Source organism: Myodes glareolus, chromosome 10, assembly GCF_982192425.1.
Source record: "Myodes glareolus chromosome 10, mMyoGla1.1, whole genome shotgun sequence".
In the NCBI taxonomy this organism is placed as follows: Eukaryota; Metazoa; Chordata; class Mammalia; order Rodentia; family Cricetidae; genus Myodes; species Myodes glareolus.
In genome coordinates this window covers 30446614-30456504 of record NC_142035.1, presented here as the reverse complement: position 1 = coordinate 30456504, position 9891 = coordinate 30446614, and the positions used below count along the sequence as shown (strand labels likewise).

Genomic DNA, 9891 nt, shown 5'->3' with positions numbered 1-9891 from the left:
TCACAGACACTAAATCTGGTGCTCCCAGCTGTGATCTCTGTTGCCCTGCAAGGCTGAGGGATTTTTCTGTCTCAAGGTCTCTTGTGGCTTCATTATTAAAACTGGTGAGAAGGGCGAGAAGGGGCAGGAGCAAACCTTTGAGCTTCAGCAGCTGTGGCTTCAGTTGTACTGGTTTCCATGCTTTTAGCAACGGCCAGCTTGCCTGCATCATCCCCTGCAGGTGGCATGCTGATGTGTGTTGCTGACCATGCACATACCAAGTCCCTGTGTGAATTTCCTCACTTGGTCAACTCTTTGACCTCTCGTCTGATAGATAATCCCTCTGACCTCACAGACCCAAGGGCAGCCACTCTGTCTCCTCCTTCCCTCTGGTGGTGGTATCTTGCTGAGTACTCTTTCTTGCCCATGTACACACAGTCATGGGTTCTTACTTAGTCTGAATGCTTCGATGCTGATCCATCACTGCTCACCATGCACCATCAATGCTGCATCTGTCACTGCTCACCATGCACCATCAATGCTGCATCCGTCACTGCTCTCCATGCACCATCAGTGCTGCATCTGTCACTGCTCTCCATGCACCATCAATGCTGCATCCGTCACTGCTCTCCATGCACCATCAATGCTGATCCGTCACTGCTCACCATGCACCATCAATGCTGCATCTGTCACTGCTCACCCTGCACCATCAATGCTGCATCTGTCACTGCTCACCATGCACCATCAGTGCTGCATCTGTCACTGCTCACCATGCACCATCAATGCTGCATTTGTCACTGCTCACCATGCACCATCAGTGCTGATCCATCACTGTTCACCATGCACCATCAATGCTGCATCCGTCACTGCTCACCATGCACCACAGGTCCTCATCTCTCTACCCCATATGCCTGATTCAACATGCACCTCTCCCATTCCATGGAATAGCTTTTCCCTTGCTGCAGTGCTAATAATCCCACTTCTCAAATTGACTTCATTTTTTGAGTCTGGGGTCCAAGAACCAAGCTACTTGTTTTGCCCAGGCTCTGTCCACCTGGTTCTAGGAGTGCCCTGCATCTATCTATGTCTGCTATTGTGTTGTCTCCTAAAGTCATCAACTATTCTCAGACCCCCCCCACCATGAAAGAATCATTGCTTCTCTCTGTTATTCAAGTTCAGCCTATTCAGATTCCCCCAGGTTCTGCCCTATTCGCAGCCTCTGGATACAGCTGGGTGCAGCAACACAGACTACATCATCTGCCTTCCCAGTGTCTGCCTGGAATAAGCAGTTGACCCATAGGAGCAGAAAAGCTCATGTCTCACAGGGCAGAACTTTGCTGATAAGAGAAAGAGAAAGACAGTACACACAAAAATGAATCTCTCTTCTTGCTTGTCCTTCCTGTCCTCCAGGGCATCCTGAGTCCAGGCCTTTTCCACTCATCCACAGAGTAGCTACCACTTCTGCTTCCCCCTCCTTCTTTTTCTCTCTCCCTCTTGTTGCCCCAGAGCTGTAGCTCCCACAAGGCCTGCTAGCAGGTTGATTCCAGGATTCTCAGCAAAAAGAACCCAAGATAAAGACACAGTTACTGAATTCGCTGCACATACCTGAAGTATAAGCCATGCCTAAGAAAGAGTTCAGTCTTCTTTCTGTTCTTCACCACCATCAACACTCAACAATCTGTCCTTACCCTGAAGCATCTCAAAAGTCCCTTTTCTCTTTTCCATGAATATATCTTTACTTTTCATTGACATTAGCAGCTTGAACTATTGTTAGATGCAGGATATAGAGTGATGTCCAGCTTCCAGATCATCCATAGGCACCTACAAAAAAAGTCTTTCTGAAATACAAGGTGAGTCTCATCTCTCTATTTGGAACATTCCTTTGCTTCCAACCTTGAAGCTACACCCTGGCCACCTGTTCCCACCCACCCCTCCTTCATATGCCTGCAGAAGCTTTTTCTCCCAGATCCCAGGTAGCATATCAGCATAGGGGGTACCATCAGTGAGCAAGAGTAGATGCTCAAAGACTCCAGCTTGGTGGTGGAGGTTCTTGTTTGCTAAATATTGGAATGGCCATTTCAGTGTGTGTTCCCTGGCTGTAGACACTGAGACAAGTGTTTTGGGAATGATATAAATTTGGAAGACAAGCCAGGAAACCTTAGGAATTGAACACAGAAGTAAGAAAGGAAAGATCAGGTAGCCATGGGAATGGCAGGGGTGCTATCAGGTATACGTCACTCCTCAGTAATATACCTGGAATGCTATAGATCATGACTTCAGAGAAGATTCCCCAAAGGTATGAGAGCTGAGATATTTGTCCATCATATCTTTCAGTCATTGATGGAGAGCCAGTGTGTGTGTGTGTGTGTGTGTGTGTGTGTGTGTGTGTGTGTGTTCATGTGTATTAGTGCATGCACAGGTATATGGCTATTAATTCTGAAGCCTTGGTAGACAATTTAAGTCTCCAGACTGTCAGTCACCAGGACACTGCAAAATGTACCTGGAAGGCTTAAGGAGTTGTGGGTGGGCTTCTAAGTATGAATACTGCCGTGAGGAAGCGCAGAAGAGAGCAACAGCAACCTCAGACATAGCTCTACTATCCAGGCTTCTGTGGAAGGGACAGAAATAAGTCTGCTTTCCGTGTCTGTGAGGGACTAGCTTCAATATCCCATCAGATACCCACATCCATGGGCAAGTACTTCAGTGCTGGGACTGTGAGAAACACCCTATTCAAGTAACACCCTAAGGATCTGTGAAGTGATGGGAAACACTGCAGGATGTCGTCAAATGTCACTCTATCCATTTAGCATGTGAGGACCTGCAAATTTAAGGTTTGCTTTTGAGAAATTTTTCATGAATATTTTTAACCAAAGTTGTCTGAGCCAATGATCCATGGATGCAACAGGCAGGCTGAGGTAAGAGAAAGCGATGGGTGTCAGAGCCGAAATTTCACGTGAAGAAGTTCACAAAAAGGAAGTGCTGGGCTATCTGAGTTAAAACCAGGCGTCCAGCCATAGGCATGGTTGATTGCAGAGCAACAGGAAGTACATCATGGGCAATCGAAAGCAGACCCTGGCAGCCTGGAGAACCATTCCTCCTGTCTCTGAGGTCAGATGCTCCAGGTGATCTGGAGCCCTTAGATGACTTAGATGAACAGAAGTCTGCATGCTGACAGGTTTCAGCTGCTCTGGCTGAAGTCACAGGGGCTTCAGCTTCCACCAGCTCCCAGTCAAGCACTCTGATACTGGTACTACCCCAAAAAGGGTTACTAACCCGGGGAAACTTATCCTCAAAGAAAAGAGGCCTCATTCTAATTGGAAAGTAGTTAGCTACCCCACAAGAGCCAAGCCACTATTGCATCATTGGGCACAACTTGCCGGGCAAGTCAACGTTGTAGCATGCCGACTCCAGCATCGGGTAAGACCATCGATTTCTCTTCTTCCCTGGCGGCCTGCACAGCACCTTCTGGTGCTCCGGAAACTTGCCAGCAGGGAGAACTTTGAGTGGTAAGAGGCTGGGTTCTCTATGCGCCGGCAGTCACATTGTCAGCTTGAGAAATTATGCGGCACATTTCCCAAGTCTTCTTGAAGCCGCCAAACAAATTTAGTTCCGTCTTGGCGTGCCAAGACAGGAAGCCTGAGACGATAATAATTCCTCCTACTGACAAATCTTAGGGGTTATGGGCTTAGATGATGGAACCTGGGAGCTGGAACAACCCAGTCACCAAAGCCAGCAGGCTCAAGCTATGGCCGGAGCTCCAGGGGAGAGCACTGGCTGCTCCAGAGTTCCCCTTCCCTTTGCCCTTGGGCCTCTCTGTCAGGAGGGACAGAGAAGGCCAAGTGAGGAACAGAGAACAATCTTGTCCACATGGCTAAGAGATGCCAAGTTCACAGACGGCTAAGAGATGCAGTTCACCGACGACAAGCCAATCAACAGACTTTATGTAGAAGGTACAGTGCAATGACTCTAGCATTGTTTTTCTAATCTAGTTTTCTGCTGAAGGACACAATGCCCGCGATCTCACAAAGACTTCTGGGTTGAACTGTTTCCTCTGTTAGTTAGGTCTCATTGGTTGCTGTTGGACTTGAACTGATAGAATAAAATTCATGATTTGTATGAGCCAGATGCCTATACCATGTGACTTGATTATAATACGCAAGCAAAAAAAAGAAAAACAAAATCAAACAACATCAAAAGCAGAAGCAGTTGCCACCACAGGCTGAGGGGGAGCCAGATCCTACTTCTTGATTTCTGAGCTCGGTTGGACTTGTTGATTTAAATACTCAGTAAATTGGCTCTGAGTATTAAAATAGTGCAGACTGGATGAAGGATGTAGGTGCTTTCCATAAAACCCAGAATTTTCCCAGCTCTTCTAATTGGGTAAGAATGGGGAAATGGTTTTCAGCCAAATTTCCCTTTAATAGTTCATAAAAACTTGACTATGCATAAGGATCACACTGACATAGCATTGTTTATTAGTTCATTCAAGATTCCTAAAAGCTGTTTAGTGGTACTCAGGGTTTAGCCAGGGAAGATGGAGTTCCTGACTTCACACGATTGGAAGGGGTCAGGTCACACACTAGGGTCCAGATCCTCTGGGAATTCCCTCACGGTGTCCTGGAATTAGATAAGTCCCCTGCTTGTCTTTGTTCTCACAGTGGGTCATTGACTTGGAAGACTCTGAAGGGGACAGTCATGGACTCGGAAGACTCCGAAGGGTACTGTCGGACAGACTTAGTATGCCTCAAGGAGAGGAGATGTATCATAAATGCAGGACAAGTTAGAAGGGACCCCAAATCTCCTTCAGCTGATGCCACCATCCCCTTCTATATACAGCAAAGAGGTAGGATTTCTGAATTTGTGTTTCACATGATAAAACAACTCCCAACAGAAGAGGTGTGTCTAAATGCACTCGAGAGACAGGGCCCAACTCTCCAGCACTCCCTTTGAGGTGGTAGTAGAGGCCAACATGGCCAGGAAAGACAGGAAGATAGAGAAATTCCTAGGGTCCCTCACAAGTCTGCTATCTCTAAGCTGATGATGTATGACATAGAGAGTCCAGGGGGACAGCGTGAAGCAGGGCAGGGTCCCTGATGCTAGGAGCAGACATGTCTCTATGTTGACCTTCTTATCTTTGTCTCTTCTCAGGGCACACCAGTGCCCAGGAGCCTCCCTGCTGCTTCTCTAACTTTGCCTGCATCATCTGTGGCAGGAGTGTGGAGGTGTTACTGTGGAGGTGGCATGGAATCTGATCCCCTGACTTCTCTCTGTGTGGTCTCCTGCACTTTGAGGAATCAGCACTCAGATAGAAAACACAATTTGCATCTGTCCAACTGTGATTTTTGTTTTTCTGGTTTCCTGTTGTTTTCTCAACAGCTTGTATTCATAAAGGCAAATATAACTGAATTCCAGGGAGAAGGGAGACTGCTTTAGCCTAACCAACGGAATCCCCTATCTCACCCTAGGTGGTGTTTCAGCTTCATTCCTGGGAAGTGCTGAATCACCTCTGTGTCTTTGATCAGGGGCCAGTGAGCTCACGGGCAGAGTGTCAGGTGGGGAGAATGTCTGAATCATATTTTCCGAGAAAGAAAGCGCAGGTTAGGAAAAGAATATCATGTGGTTCATGCGGGAAGCATGATGCAATTCTATTTTAATTAAAAAATGCATTTTAAAAAAAGAGAAAAGAATGCCACACACAGAATGCTGCTGTCCTTGAGTTCTGACCCCACACTTAGTCCTCAGTTCTGGCCACTCCTAGTCAGACTGCCAGAACTTCAAGGGACCTTGTTGCTCCTCGCCACCCCAGGGTCAGGAAGGGACGTCACCAACTCACCCGTGGAAACATTAGTTTCCTAACACTGCTGCTGGACTCAAAAGGGAGGGTGGAAGCTCAGGGAAAGAGCCCTTGACAGACAGCCTGGGTCCAGTGCCCTGCCATGGGTGGTTCCAGGAAATTCCAGGCCAGCAAGCCTCACTGGCCTGCTATTTTTAAGGGCTCTGAAACAAACCTAGCGAGAAGCTCAGTGCAGCCAAAGCAAGGCCATGGTCTCACAGAAGGAAGGTATGGATGGCGTGCCCCATTCTCTGTGCCCCTAGGGTGAAGCCATAAGGGTAAATAGATTAGAACCACAGTATCCCTCAGACAACTCCCCAACACTCTGTGGCTGTAAAAGCTGGGCTGACCCTTAAAGCCGCAGCTTACACAGAGAGGAGTGCTTTGCTTCTTGAGATTATATGAGGATAATGGTCCCCTTTAGTTGGCTAGGCATTGCTCCATATGGCCCCACCCCCACCCAGTATGTCATACCAAAGCTTTTCAGGGCAGAGTTCCAAAATGAGACATCTCTTGGGGGGATCACTTGTCTGCTTGCTAAATCCAGAAGGATTGCTCCAATATCAGGGTCATGGTCCCTGGAACAGCCCACAGACCATCTGGCATTTGTGTCACCCCTATTTCCTGCTGGCTCTTCCCTCAACAGTCTCAGGAAGTTCAAGGGAAGAACAGCGTTCACATCGCCGCTAAATCCTAACACTGCTTCAGAGTCCACTGCACAGAGTCCTTGGTCACCTGGATGCCCGTAAGAGGAACAATTCTGTATGTAGCAGCTCTCGGGGTTTATGAGAGACCTGGTGTGGTGTCTGGCCTCCTTGGAGCTTCAGCGTTGTTCATTCGAAACAACAGTGACACACGCACGGTCCTGGGAACTGGAGAGCACAGAGGCTTCTTCCCCGCTTAGTGGGCTTTCCTTGAACAGCTCCCAGGAGCTGGAATTACAGGCATATGTTAATATGGTGCTGGAAACCAACCTCTGGTCCTCGGGAAGAGGAACCTGTGCTTTTGACAGCCGAGTCATTTCACCAGCCCCAAGCCAGGGCTCTCTTTGTACCAAAGAGGCGGTCTCTCCACGGGTCACTATAGTGATACTCTATTTATATTGTATACTTTATACTTTATTTAATAAATAAAGCTTGCCTGAAGATCAGTGTGCAGAGCTAAGCCACTAGAGGCCAGGGAGTTATGGCACACACCTTTAACCCCAGGACTCAAGGCCACCCTGGGCTACACAAGACAGAATCTGTCTAAAAAAGAGAAATAGAACTCACACAAAGGTGTTCCCAGCACTCGGGAGTCACATGCTTTAATCCCAGCACTAGGGAGGTGGAGATAAGAGTGGTAAGGCTGGGCAGAGAGAGGTGTATAAGTCAGGAGGAGACAAGAGCTCATTGCAGTCTGAGGTTTGGTGGAGAGCATTGCAGTCCACAGTCAGGTTGAGGACAGAACCGCCCCTTTGTTTGTCTGAACCTTGGTAGAGGTAAGAACTCTCTAGTGGCTTGGCTGCTTTGTTCTGATCTTCAGCTTGAACTCCGATATCTGTTTCTGGGGTTTTTATTATTCATGTTACAGGTCACCACATGCATTTGCACTGTCTGCATTTCATGACAAAGAGGGAACTCTGCTCCAGCTAACTTTTGACCCAGGTTCCTGCTATTTAGTCCGAGATGAGGATTGTGTCAGAAAAGGTTAGTGATTTGGGGAGTGTTGAGATGCCCAGACCAATGGGGGGGGGATAGCGATGAGCTAAGCAATTTGTTTTCAAAGCAAGAAGAAAGGCTAATATCCTGAGGATTTAGCATAATTGAGGAGAGAATCTAGGCTGTATTGCAGTTTTGACAGATGTTCTGCCCTCAAGACTATACAAGGCAAAATAAGCAAAGCAGCAGTGCCTTCATAATACAAGTTCCAGGTCATTTTTAAAAGGAAAATGCATCTTGCATGCCTGAGGGCTACAAACACAAGCGGTATTTGCGTGCTGGCAGATGATTGAGTTTCCCTCTGACTTTCATGGAACCCTGGCTCTCTTGTGCCACCAGCCCTGCGGGTGGAGTTAATAGAGTCTGGAAAACAGGCCTGACCACAAGCCACCTGCACACCATGCGTGTGTTTGAGCTCTAGGCTACTTAGTTTTCTTTCACTGGGGGTGACGCTCACAACTCTCTGTTGAGCCTGGTAGATATGGCTATGGAGTGCTGTGGTGGGAACAGGCAATTAGATGTATAGGGAGAGTTCGCTTCAGTTCTGGTGAGGCAGAGTAACTGAACTCCCAAATCTTCAACTACAGAGATGGTGAAAGGCTTCGTAGGGACTGGGCACACCCAGACACGGTAAACCCAGTGACCAAACTTATAACACATGATGTCATAGTACTCTTCCAAGGAAGCAGGGGGAATGGGTGCTCGTAGAGGTACCAGAAATACTCACGTGTCCTTAGGCAGCACCTGTGAAAGGTCTGTCTCTATAATGGGAGCACACACTGAGATTCAAACACCCTGACTTTTCACCTCAACAAGGTCATAGCCTATTCACACCAGAGTATCCTCTTGGGGCTGAGTGAAGCTGGGGCTTGGTATGGGTATCACAGGGAAATGCAGCAGTGGAGGTGACCTGCTGCTTCCTTTGGGAAACCCGGAATCGACATGCGCACAATCAAGAGGGTGAGAGAGGAGAGAAAGGGAGAGACAGAGAGAAAGATATGAAGAGGAAAGATGGAGCAGGAGGGATACCATCCCCCAACCAAGTCAAAGACGATCACATGGTGGTCTGGTCAGGCAGAGATCTTATTAATATTCTTGGTAGATGTAAGCGCCTCCCCCGTTGTCCTTCTCAGTGAAACTGTTTAGTCAGTGTGACACCTATTGAGTCAGGAATATGCGGCAGGAATTGGTCTTTAGTAACTGTTATTCCGTACATTTCTCATCTAGGCCCATTTGCTTTCCACAGTCAACTGAAGAATGGCATCACCCTGGATGAAGAAACTAAACTGAAGACCAGAGAAGTCACGTCACTTGCTCTGGTCACACAGGCAGTGGGAGAAGCAGGCCCTGAGATGAGGCCTTCTTCTACATGGCACCATGATAAGCCACGCCTTCATGAAGACCTGGCACCCTCCCTCCACTCTCCAGGAGAAGCCCCACTAGACCTAACATGCCAATTCATCTGACTTCTGCAGGTGGCTCACTGGATTGGAATATGATTGTGGCCTTGCAGTGGATTAAGCAAGGAACAAATCGTGGACAGCCCTCCATTGAGAAAGGAGGGGGTTCTGTTCACTCTTTGTATCTGACAGGCTCATTTGATCCCTTGAAGTATATGTCACACAGAGGGAAAACACCTTGGGGGAATTTGGGCTTGGGATCTTGGATCACATCTTTTATAGACTTGCCGCTAGAGATGTTCTAGTAGGGCCAGCCTTTAGGAACGAGAACGCAGGCTGCGCAACAGGCATTGCATGTTAGGTATCTAATAGCCAACTCGAAGAAAAGTTAGTAGATTGAATCTTGGATAAGCATCTGTGTTCAATTACTCGAAGGATTCTAAATTAAAGATTCCCAGTCATTTTCCTCCCAAATCCCTGATCCCCACATTATGAGCAAAATAAAGGGTCTACTTGAAGTTTGCTGGGTTAGGAGTAATTTATTGCATAGCAAAGTAATAGAGAGCTCTTGTGGGTCATTGTGACTCCAGGCTCAAATGAGTCTCATGTAGGTTACAGGGTGGTTAACAGGATGGTGAAGTATCTAGGATGAGCAGAGCTGTCCACTTTGCTCAGAGAGATTGAAGAATTTCTCCTGACAGTAGTAACCTGGGCACTGGCCCAGCTGAAGCCAGGAAACTTCCAAGGAGAGAGTCTTGGAACAAACTTTGAATTGGTGAATGAAGACCCCATCTCCAACAGAGCCAATAAGGACAGCAAGACCCCAGAGAGTAGATGAGTTCAGAAGCTGTTCAGACCGATCTGGGAGAAAGATGCAGAGCCAGGGATGGCAGAAAGAGAAAATAGAGGTCAGGAAAGCAAATGCTGCTGTGTGGATAGGAGTGGTACCCTGACATTTTGCTGTTATTGTCAATTTCTG

General features: G+C 47.5%; 1 long non-coding RNA gene across 2 annotated transcripts; it reads left to right on the top strand.

Moving 5' to 3' along the window:
• The first annotated feature begins 3444 nt into the window (after positions 1-3444).
• Positions 3445-9430, top strand: LOC146892692 (uncharacterized). 2 transcript variants are annotated; one of them, XR_015004200.2, is made up of 5 exons: positions 3445-3929; positions 4638-6040; positions 6459-7292; positions 7385-7500; positions 8740-9430. It is a non-coding gene; the product is annotated as an uncharacterized LOC146892692 (long non-coding RNA). The 2 variants fall into 2 exon arrangements; XR_015739052.1 differs by having other exon boundaries at positions 6459-7500.
• Positions 9431-9891: the final 461 nt, after the last annotated feature.